The following is an 11,161-nucleotide window of genomic DNA, read 5'->3' as shown; positions in this document are numbered from 1 at the left end:
AGAACCGGCAAACCAGCGACTGGCCTAGAAGAGGTTTCTTCATTGGTTTGGGACCTCGGATGCCTGTCTTTACGTTTTTTCGGTATTGAGGTAGTCGGTTGATCCGATGGCATAGTATAATTGAACCTTCGGCCAAAGTAGTGCAAAGCAAAATCAAAACGTCTTTTTATAGTGTGTTTGTTAAATCTAGCACAAAACCGACTAGTGACGTCGTGATCAGGGCCTAGGCATAGAATACAGTAAGAGTGGAAGTCCTTAGGAGTTATTTGCTTCCCACAAGAAATACAATTATTAACTTTCTGACATCGGTCAGATGCAAGAAAAAAAAGTTTCCCCAACGGGGTACTTTGCTTTATTGAAGACTTCGGATCTGAAACTCAAACATGACAATCTCAGGAGTCTACCTTCCGGCATTTCCAAACTGCTTCTGCTTCGGGCACTGCGCGGCAAGAAAGACTGAAGAAAATGGCATCGGCTGCTTCTTTTATACCCCTGACGACCTGACATCAGGGAAGGGGGCGACAGCAGCCGACACAGGCCCCAAGACTTTGGAATTCAGGCCGGCTGAGGGCAACCTGCCAGCAGGATTACCCAAATGTAATGACTGCAACAGTGAAACACGAAGAACATCTGTAGTATTAGTAAAACAGATTTATCAAGAGCAAACAGTTTAAACAAGCTATTACTTAAAACTGTAAGCAGGTTTCTCAAGTGTAGGACATGTGAAGGAATGCTCGAATGAGTCAGAAAGTTGAAGAGCAGAACATGACAGATGAGCAAAACTATAAGGCCAATACACTAGTGTTTCAGAGTATAGGCAGGGAGGATGGCACAATAGTTAAGGGCATTACTTCACAGGTACAAGGCTTCATTCTGAGTTGTGGTTATTGGCTAGCCTTGTAATAGTCTGCAGACTGATAGCCTGGTATTTATCTGTGAACCTTCTTGGCTGGAGATGAACTTAAAATTTAATACTGAAAAATCAAGTATCTTTAGAGGCTGGGGAGTGGGGACTAAATGCTAAAGTGTTTACCTTAGACAAAGTACAGTGTTTGATTCTTACATTTGAGATGCATGGCTAGGCTTAAAAAGGGTCCACGGAGTCATTAGCCTAGTAATCCTGTATAAAGCTATTGCCAGATACTTTACCACCAAGCCAGGGAACCCCTTTCAATTAGTGTCTTACAGCCTCAATTATATAAGACAAATCAGAAGAATCTACAAAAAAAACTAGGCCCTGAGGTACAGAATCATTCTAAGGACTGCCATGGCTTGAACGAAGACACCTGCACTGCCATGGGACCTCAGAACCCAAAAATCAGACCTTCAGCAGCTACCATGGGGTGATGAGCACAAGTCTTAATCCTTCACTTAAGTTTACAACAAGGTAAACAAAGCCACACAAAAATCTTCCCTACCACGACCGAAAAACTTCTACATGCTATGGTGAACCAAGCAGGAGAAGAACGAAGTCTCCAAAATAAAATAAAAAAAGTACATCTCTGGAATACCTCTCTCAAAGATGAGAGACAGGGCTTCCAAATCCTCAGGTTCAACAGAGCTACAGCTGTAGTTAAGGGAGCCTTTCACTTTACTTCTCCCACAATGTGAGCTGCAAGAAGGGCGACAACTACGGCCCATTGGCAAGCATACACCACTCCATTGTAAATGGAGTACGCACATGCCACCATACATATTTACACACCACAATTCACTTTGAATTGTGCAGAATGGACTCGTTCATTTTTCCTACAAAGCTTTAAAGTTAAGCAATGCATGTAGTTTTGAATTTAACAATAAACCAAAATTAACTACAGTAAGCTCCCCAGCCCATAAATGAAACTTTTAATAGGACCTGTAAAAGGCCTGTAAGAAGAGAAGGGAAAGGCTACAATGACAGAGGGAAAAAAACACACACCACTTCCCAAACCCAACAGATGAAAGCTCCTGGGCAGTAAGATGGTACTGCAGCCACTAAACTCAATCTCAGTCTACTGAAACACTAACAGGCCAATATTTATGCAAATGAGAGAGGCAAACCAAACAAAAAGGCTGCCCCAAAGACATCTGAAGAGAAATACAGGCAAAGACATTCATATACGGAAACATTCACAATAAAAAAATAAGATCAAAGAGGGAATGTAGAACGTAGACTAGATTAGTAAAGTAGAAGTTAAAATAGAAGCTGAAGTTAGAATACTTCAGAAGAGAAGGAGTGTAGAATGTCTAACAGGTTATATAAATCACAGCATAATGGAAGAATCCGTTCCAAAAGAAAGGAGAAACAGGAAGAGCAAGAGACATCAGAAGAAATATGGACAAGAAAGATGTATAATGGTGCAATTTGTACAAATGAGAAAGCAAACCTAATCAATATAAAAAGAGCACCACCAAGGATATTTGGAGAAATATAGACAAAAGTATCCGGACACGGAAAATTGTTCACTACAAAAATAAGGAAACTGAGGAAAAGTATAAGGATTACTGATGGAGAAGTTAAAGAAATAGAAACGGAGGCTATGGATTACCTGCAAAGCAAAGGATTTAGAGTTGAAAATTCAACTTTGATATCACAGCAGGATACAGCAATGGATACCCAAATAAAGGAGAAACCAGTTGAGTGAAAAGCATTTGATCAGTTGCCATATGAAGATACTTTGGAGCCTTCCATAGGAGACCAGTACAAACATTCAGTTGGAGTTGGAGGAAGGGAAGGAAAGTACAGTTGTGTACACTTACCATAAATGCAGATGTTATAGTGTATTCACTGTTGCAGTCATGACATTTGGGTAATCTGCTGGCAGGACACCCTCAGGTTGGCCTGATTATCAAAGTCTTGGGTCCTGCGTCGGTTGCTGTCCCTTCCATGACGTCAGGGGTATAAAACATGCAGCAGACGCCATTACATCAGTTTTTCTTGCCCCAGATGTCAGGTGCCCTCCTAATGGGGAGCAGATAAAAAAAAAAAAAAAAAAAACAAAAGTATACCTCCAACCAAAAGCAAATACACCAAAATGGCTTTTAAGCATAGTAAAGGAAAGGAGAGGTATAGGCAGAAAAAAACTAGGGGGCTGGAGGGAGGGTAACCAGGACTGCAACAATAAATACACCAACATCTACATTTATGGTAAGTGTACACAATTGTACTACGTTCTTCGGGTTTCACTGCTGCAGTCATTACATTTGGGTACATTCCCAAAGCTATGGTTGGGGAGGAGGAGTTTATACAGCATTAGGGCCAGCTATAAGGCCCTGCAAGACAGCAGTAGCACAGCCAGCTCAGGATTTAGAGAAAATTGGTAAATGATAATGCTTGGTGAAAGTATGTGGAGAACTCCAGGTAGCAGCTTCTAGGATATCCTTGGTAGGAACACCTCTGATAAAGGCAGCAGAAGTAGATGCAGCCCTGGTGGAGTGAGATCTGATCCCCTGGGGGATAGGTTTTCCATGGTGCTTATAGCAGAAATGAATACAATGGCTTATCCATTTAGAAATGGTTTTGAAACCGCCTTTCCCTCTGCCCCTGCAGCAAATACTACCAGCAATTCAGATTTTCTTCGAGATTCAGTCCTGTCCAAATAGAATCTTAGTTGCCTGTGCATATCCAAGGAATGCAGAATCCATTCCCCTTTGTTCTGTGGATTGGGAAAGAAGGTTGGCAAATGAATGGATCGATTAGGAGCCACACTGGAAACCACCTTGGGCATGAAGGATGGATTGGTCCTGAGAGATACCCTGCCCGCATGAAAGATGATGAAAGGCTCCACTGCCAAAGGGCCTGTAATTCAGATATCCTTCTAGCTGAAGTGACTGCTAAAAGGAAAGCTGTTTTCCAAGAAAGAAATTTTAAGTCTACGGTGGCAACTGGCTCGAAAGGAGGTAGAGTGAGCTTCTCCAAAACAAAGTTAAGGTCCCAAGAAGGGGTAGGGGTTTTCCTGGGTGGTCTCAAGTTTTCTGCCCCTCTGAGATACTGCTTGAGCAGAGGATGAGAGGAGGGGTGGTTCTGTGTTAGTGAGCTGAAATAGCTGAGGTAGATTTTAATGGAGGAAAAAGGCCCTTGTGAAGCATCTCAGTCAAGTATTGCAAAATCTGAGGTAAAATTGGGTGCTGCTGTGCTCATCCCTAAAGAGGAGTTCCAGGCACAGAATCTTTTCCATTTATCAGCATACGATTTTCTAGTACCAAGTCTCCTCACCTCCAAGATGACATCCATCACAGGTTTGTGGAGAGATGGCAAGGGAGAATTTAACTAGCCAAGCTGCAAGGTTCAATGTTAGGAAAACCAAATTCTGCACTCAGCTTCTGCTGAGACAGCAGGGAAGGGGTCTGAAGCAGGTGCCATGAAGATATTTGGGACACTGTGCAGGAGGGGGTACTAGCGTTGGCACGGCCAGTCTGGAGCAATCAAGATCATCCTTGGTTTGTCCTGTTAGACTTATAGTAGAACTTTGGAGAGCACAGGCAGCTGGGGGAAGGCATAGACTGATTGGATGTTCTGTCCTTCAGCTGGAAAAACCTCTTTCCAGGCTTGTTTGTGGGGAGTCCTTGTGCAAAACCTGTTCAATTGGTAGTTCTGGGGGGAGGCAAATAGATCTATGTTTGGGCTCCCCCATTCGCTTGTCAACATGTTGACAATCCGTGGTTCCAGTTTCCACTTGTGTGGGTCCATGAGGTTTCTTAGTCAGTCTGCCAGTGTATTCAATTTTCCTGGCAGGAATTGAGCTTGTAGGTGCACTTGGTAGCTCAAGGCTGTGTTCCACAATGCCATGGCTAGTCTGCAGAGGGGGTAGGAATGTGTACCCCCCCCCCCGCTTGATTATGTACCACATAACCGTGGTGTTGTCAGTCTACCGTTAGCTGTCCTGGAAGAATGTAGTCCTTGAAGGCTCTGAGCATTCTGCACAGCTAACATTTCTTTTTGATCGATATGCAGGTGCATTTGACTTTGGTTCCATTTGCCCTGAATGCACTTCCCTGCCAGGTGAGCCCCCTATGCATAATCTGATGCATCTGTTAGTGTTTGGGCGGCAGGGGGTGGTGTGAAAGGTAGTCCCTTGTTTAGGTGGGAGGCTTCTGCACACCAAAGGAACTCTAGGCGTAGGCAAGGAATGATAGGAATCATTGTCTCCAGGCTGTGACAATGTTGACTCCAAAGACATTTTAGATACCACTGTAGTTTCCTCATATGCAGTCTTGCATATGGAATTAGAAGAATGCAGGAGGCCATGAACCCAAGGCTTGCAGTATTTGTCTTGCAGATGGCAGGGTTTTTGTGGCCACTTGAAGTAGGTTGTCAAATGAATTAAGTTTCTCTGGAGTGAGGTAAGCCATCTGGGAAGTTTTACTCAAGCTTGCTGCCAGGAATGTAACTTCTTGAAAGGGTACCAGGTGTGAAGTTTTAGTTTATGGTGTACCCTAGACAAGTTAGAACCCTTTGTACAAAGGCCAGATGATTCAAAAGTATGTCCTGGCTTTCTGCCTGAATTAGACAATCGTCCAGGTAATGGTACATTTGAATATTTCTTTGCCTGCAAAATGCAATAACTGGAGCTAGGCACTTTGCGAACACCCTGGGTGCAGTAGATAAGCCAAAGGGCAGTGCAGAGGACTGAGTGTGTGTAGCCTGCTTTGAAGCGTAGGCATCTTCTGCAAGATTCCCTGATTGGGACGTGCATCTAGGCTACTTTTTAATCTAGTACTGCCAACCAGGCATCTTTGCCTAGCATAGGAAGTAACTGAAGAGTCAGCATCTTGAATATTGGAATCTCCAAAAAGGTGTTTAGAGAAGACCGGTCCAGGATAGGACGCCATGAATTGCCTTTACTGGGTACCAGGAAAAGTCCTTAGTAGAAACCTTGTCCCTTTTCCTCTTTGAATACCTTTATGCTTGAGAGAGAGAGTACTTGTTTTTAGGCCTCTGCTCACTGGATTTGGGGATAGGTCCGGCCACCCGCTTGGTGTTGGCAAAGTGTGGAAGTGAAATCTGTATCCCTGGGAAACTATTTAAAACCCATTTGTCCTAGGTAATGAGTTCCCAGTTCTTTGCAATGAAGAGCAATCTTTCCCCCAAAACGGGCAGTCACAGTTGCTAAGTGCTTGGAAATTTTAAAAGGAAGTCATTGAGACAGTTTACCATGGGGGTGGTCTTACTCCCAGATTTGGATTTGGAAGTGGAGCCCAGCCCCCGTGTCCCCTGGGACTGACACCTGGGGTTTTTGCTGTGTCTGGGTTTGGCTTGAGAAAACCTGGAAGGGGCTGGAAAGGACCAATTCTTGTGGACCATTGCTTACTAAATCTAGGAGGCCGAGCGGTTTTTCGGAATCGCGGTAGCCGGATGGCTAACTGACATTTCTGGATAATTAAACAGAGAATCGAAATATTTAGAGGCAAACGTACAGACGATGGATAGTGTGCTGATTAAAGTACAAAACCTACAGCAAGGTACATCGTGGTCAGGGCCTAGACAAGGAATACAGTACGAATGAAAATCTTTGAGGCATTTCTTTCCACAAGTAATGCAATTATTAACTTTTACTGACCTCTGTATGGAGCAAGAAAGTTTATCCTTAAATATTGTAATTCTTTATTTTCAGCACAGTCGGGAATTATTTTCTGTTTAAGCAATCCAATAACACGTTGTTGATACTTTAACATAAGAAACTGGCAGTTTAAAGCCCTAACGGCCAAGGTTGCAGAAGTGCAAACTTTCTTACCCCATCTATCCAGCGTCCTGGAGTCTCTATCAGAGGGAGTAAGATTTTTAGCAGTAGAAGCCTCAATGCCCTTGGGTCCGTGTGAAATAGTCTCCGGACCCGCAATAGAATTTTTAAAAAGGAACTTGTTAGAACCGGGAACCCTCTAACATCTGTCAGGCTTTCTGGGTGCAGGAGGCTAAGAATCAGGGGCTAAACTAGATTCTGAAAAGGAATGATCAACACCATCTAATACAGGAGGTATAGCTAAAGGCCTATGCTGAGGCAGGAGTAAGAAATCCCTAAGCCTCTTTTCTGAATCAGAAAAATACTGGCTTTCCCAGTGGAAATGCTCCCTTAGCGTATGTAAGGTTTCACCAAAAGAAAAATCCTATGGAGGGAAAGCAGGGGGAATAGAGTTCTCTGCATCAGAATCCTCATAAGTGGATATGGGCAAATCCAGATCTGAACAGGATTCTAATTTTTCTGATTCTTCTGAAGAATCAAACTTCAGTCCTAGGTCTTTTTGAAGGGGGAGGTTGGCTTTCCCTGATTAGAGTTATAAGATCTTCAGGCATTATTTGTTTTTTAGGCATAGAGGCCTGAGCATGCGGCCCGGACGTCAGTTTCTTAGGCATGGCTTGAGATTTTGGCCTAAATGAAGGAGGCGGTTTAATATGAGAGTCCATAGGCCTGAATACACCCTCAGAAGCCAGTGCTCGCACAGCAGCTCCAGACCCATCCAAGCTAGAGACATCCGCAGGTTCCACAGTTGAAGCATCTCACAGCATATCGGACTTCGAATGGGTCTCAGTAGAGGCCTGTGAGTCAGAAGTAGCGGGTATCAGGGGCTGTGAAAGCTCCAGAGTACCGGCGACTAGCTTAGAAGCATCTTCAGCAGCTTTGGACCTCTGCAGCCTGTGTTTTTTCGGAATCCCGGTAGTCGGATGGCCAACAGATGACATTTTTGGATAATTAAACAGAGAACTGAAATATTTAGAATCGAAAATAGACAGATAGTGTGCCGATTAAATAAAGCAAAAAAACAGACAGCAAAGTACGTCGTGGTCAGGGCCTAGGCAAGGAATACAGTTCGAATGAAAATCTGTGTGAGGTATTTCCTTTCCACAAGTAATGCAATTAACTTTTACTAACATCAGTAAGGAGCAAGAAAAAGTTTCCCAATGGGGTACTTAGCTTTAGTTGAAGACTACGGTTCTGAAACTCGAAAACGAAAATTTCAGGAGTCTGGCGAACAGCACTTGCTAACTGCTTCTGGCACTGCACGGCAAGAAAGACTGATGTAATGGTGTTGGCGGCATGTTTTATACCCCCAACAACCTGACGTTATGGAAGAAGGGACAGTAACCAACGCAGGACCCAAGATTTTGTTAATCGGGCTGACTGAAGGGTACTGCAAGCAGATAACCCAAATGTAATGACTGCAGGAGTAAAACACGAACATTTATTTATATGCACGGCCTGAACAGACACCAGTCTGGTTAACAGAAACAATTCTACTTATGAGCGAACCAGCAAGCTATCCTAAAAATTACAGGCCAATAAACTTGCTTTCCAACGATGTATATACTACACATTAAAATTTATGCTGACTGAGTCATTCAGAAGAAAACTCAACCAGGGCAATAGAAAAAGGATAATGACATTCGCATGCAAAGTACAGCTGTGTAAAGCCTTACCATAATGGGAGATGTCCTTCTCTTCGCTGCTGTATTCTTTACATTAGGGATCCCCAGCAAAAGGCGGCCAGACATCCGGCCAGTATACCAAAGCCTTTAAGGTTGCTTTAAGGTATACCATACGTCCCATATGCTCCTCACACAGCAGAGGGCATAAAGGTGATGATGAAATATCATCCGCAGCACTGACAGCCTCAGTAGCAATACCTCTTTTCCATGGACTGGGAATCAGTACATCCAGAAGAGAAATATAGACCAGGGAGCAGAGTGAAGCACATACTACAACAGTGAAAAGGACATCTACCATTATGTTAAGATTTTACACAACTGTACTATGTCCTGCCACATCACTGTCGCAGTATTCATTACATAAGGGAGTACGCCAAAACTCAGGAAGCAACTTGGGAGGAGGAAAGACCAGTAGAGCCCTCTAGGAAACCATGAAGGACGGCCCTAGCAAAACCAAAATTAGCTCTGGAGATTCCATCCAACTTGTAGTGCTTAGTAAACGTATGCACAGAAGTCCAGATAAGCTGCCTCAAGAATAAGGTTAGTATCCAAACCCTTGAAAAATGCACCAGAAATAGCCACAGCTCTAGCAGGAGTCTTACCATGAAAAGAAAAGGAAAGGTAAGAGCTTTAGAGATCCAAGAAGAAATAGTTTGCTTGGATACAGCCAATCCTAGGGACTTGAGATGAAAAGCAACAGCTGATCAGATTCCTAATGGTCTTAGTCCATTCCAAATAAGATCAGAGTTGTCTATGCACATCCAATGTATCCAACACACTCACTGGAAGACTGTGGAGGGGGGAAAATAAGTGGCCAAATGAACAGACTGATTAAGGGACAACTCAAACCACCTTCAGCATAAAAAGATTAGTAAGCAAGGACACCCTGTTCTTATGAAAGACAGAAAAAGGAGGAGGAGCCATAAGGGCTTGAAGCTCAGACACCCATATGGCAGAAGGGAGCCATAAGGGCTTGAAGCTCAGACACCCATATGGCAGAAGGGCCAAACAGTAGTCTTCCTAGACCACTGTTGCAAGTAAGCTGAAGCAGCAAGCTCAAAAGGAGCCTGAATCAATTTTTCCAAAACAAAATTAAGATGGCAAAGAGGAGGAACAAGCTTCTTGAGAAACCTAATATAAAAGACTCCTTTAAGAAATTGTTCATCTTCAAATCTAGAAGCTAAAAGGATAAAAAAGCAGACATAGCAGATAAGTGGGCCTTAACAGAACAGGCAAGCCAGTATTGGATAATTCACACAAAAGAACCAAAGGAACATCCATGGAAAGTGGATCCAGGTTGAGAGACACCAAACAGAAAACCTCTTCCACTTTGAGACATAGAAATTTCTAGTAGTGGGTTTCCTGGCCTCCTGCAGGACCCTAAGCACTTGCTCAGAAAAAGGTGCCTACGATCCCATCAAACACACACTATCATCTGAAGACTGAACAGGTGGAGACAGATGAGCAATCCCTTGTCTTGTGTGAGAAGAGCCACCCTGTGAGGTAACTTGAGGATTTCCCTTAGCTAAATGCAGAAGGAACTAAAGCTGTCCCGGCCAAAAGGGAGCCACCAACAAGATTTTTGGTGTATCCTGTAATTTTGACAAGGACTTTTGGTATGAGGGGAAGGGGAGGGAACACAAAGAAATATCCCCTTCCAAGAAAAAAACAAGGCATCCACCTTCCAAACCAGAATACCTGGGACTCTGGCACAAAACAAGAGGAATTTGTCTGTTCAGACGGGAGGTAAACATCTATTTGAGGAGTACTCTAATTGGACAATGTCCAGACACATGCCTGTAAAGCATCCATTCATGGGATTGAGTTATGGACCTGCTCAGTGTCTACCACAATGTTTTGACCACAGGGAATGTAAACTGCCTGAAGAGAGTCACTTGATACTTGACTGCAAGATCAGATGCCAGGAGTGCCAACTGGCAAAGATAAGCTCTTGTTCCCCACTGTTTACATACCACACAACGGAGGTACCGTCTGTAAATACATTAAGAGGTCCTGGGGAGAGGGGGGTGGGGGTGGGGAGGACAAAGCCTGAAGCATCAGCAAAGAGCTCTCATCTGTCACGTTGACGTGCTCTTCCTGTTGAAACACCTTTAGGGAGCCAAAAGCTGCTTCCCATCCAAAGTCTGGAGAGTCTTTGAACAGCTGAGAGGGAAGGAGGGAAAAAAAAAAAAAAAAAGTCCTGGGTTTCATGACAACTGCTGAATCAGAGAAGTTCCTTCTTGAGACAAGGAAAATAGTGTGTACACTTAGGTTCATAGGTAGATACTAGGCTATCTGCCCTAGGGCACTTATAAGCCTAGCCAGAGTGTATTTGGCTTCCGCCTCCCTATTAGATTAGCCTACTGTGCCTCTGTAAAGTAGGTCACAAAAGGTACCCTTTTAAGATTAGTTTACTGTGCCTCTGTCTAGCAGGGACACAGAAGAGATCCCAGGGGTGAATTTGCGATTTCCCATCCACGCGTCCACATTTCGCTTGGAGGGTCAGCGAAGGGCTATGTCTACCATGAATTGGGATTCTATTCCAGAGTGAGGGGAGCCTCTGGGAAACTAATCTGTCCCTCCAGCATGTCCTATTTATTTTTGTGCTGAGGTTTAGGTCCCTGGAGCGTGTAGCTCTAAGGGACTTGGATTTTTTGAGGTGGAGCATGTCCATTAATTCTGGGTTTGACATGGCTTTGTACGTCAGGCATAGATCGCCTCTGAGTAGGCAGTAAGCAACTGAGTAGAGCTGGAGTTTCT

General features: G+C 43.8%; 2 protein-coding genes across 2 annotated transcripts in view; both read right to left on the bottom strand.

The window, feature by feature from the left end:
• Positions 1-11,161, bottom strand: part of GLRX (glutaredoxin) — a 380,777-nt gene that overhangs the window by 207,642 nt on the left and 161,974 nt on the right. The gene's annotated exons all lie outside the window — the stretch shown is intronic.
• The window catches only part of ELL2 (elongation factor for RNA polymerase II 2), a 213,953-nt gene that overhangs the window by 145,990 nt on the left and 56,802 nt on the right, over positions 1-11,161 (bottom strand). The gene's annotated exons all lie outside the window — the stretch shown is intronic.

Source organism: Protopterus annectens, chromosome 2.part2 (genome assembly GCF_019279795.1).
Source record: "Protopterus annectens isolate FY-2018-M chromosome 2.part2, PAN1.0, whole genome shotgun sequence".
Lineage (NCBI taxonomy): Eukaryota > Metazoa > Chordata > Ceratodontiformes > Protopteridae > Protopterus > Protopterus annectens.
Note: the sequence above shows the minus strand (reverse complement) of the source record. Positions and strands in the feature narration are given on the sequence as shown.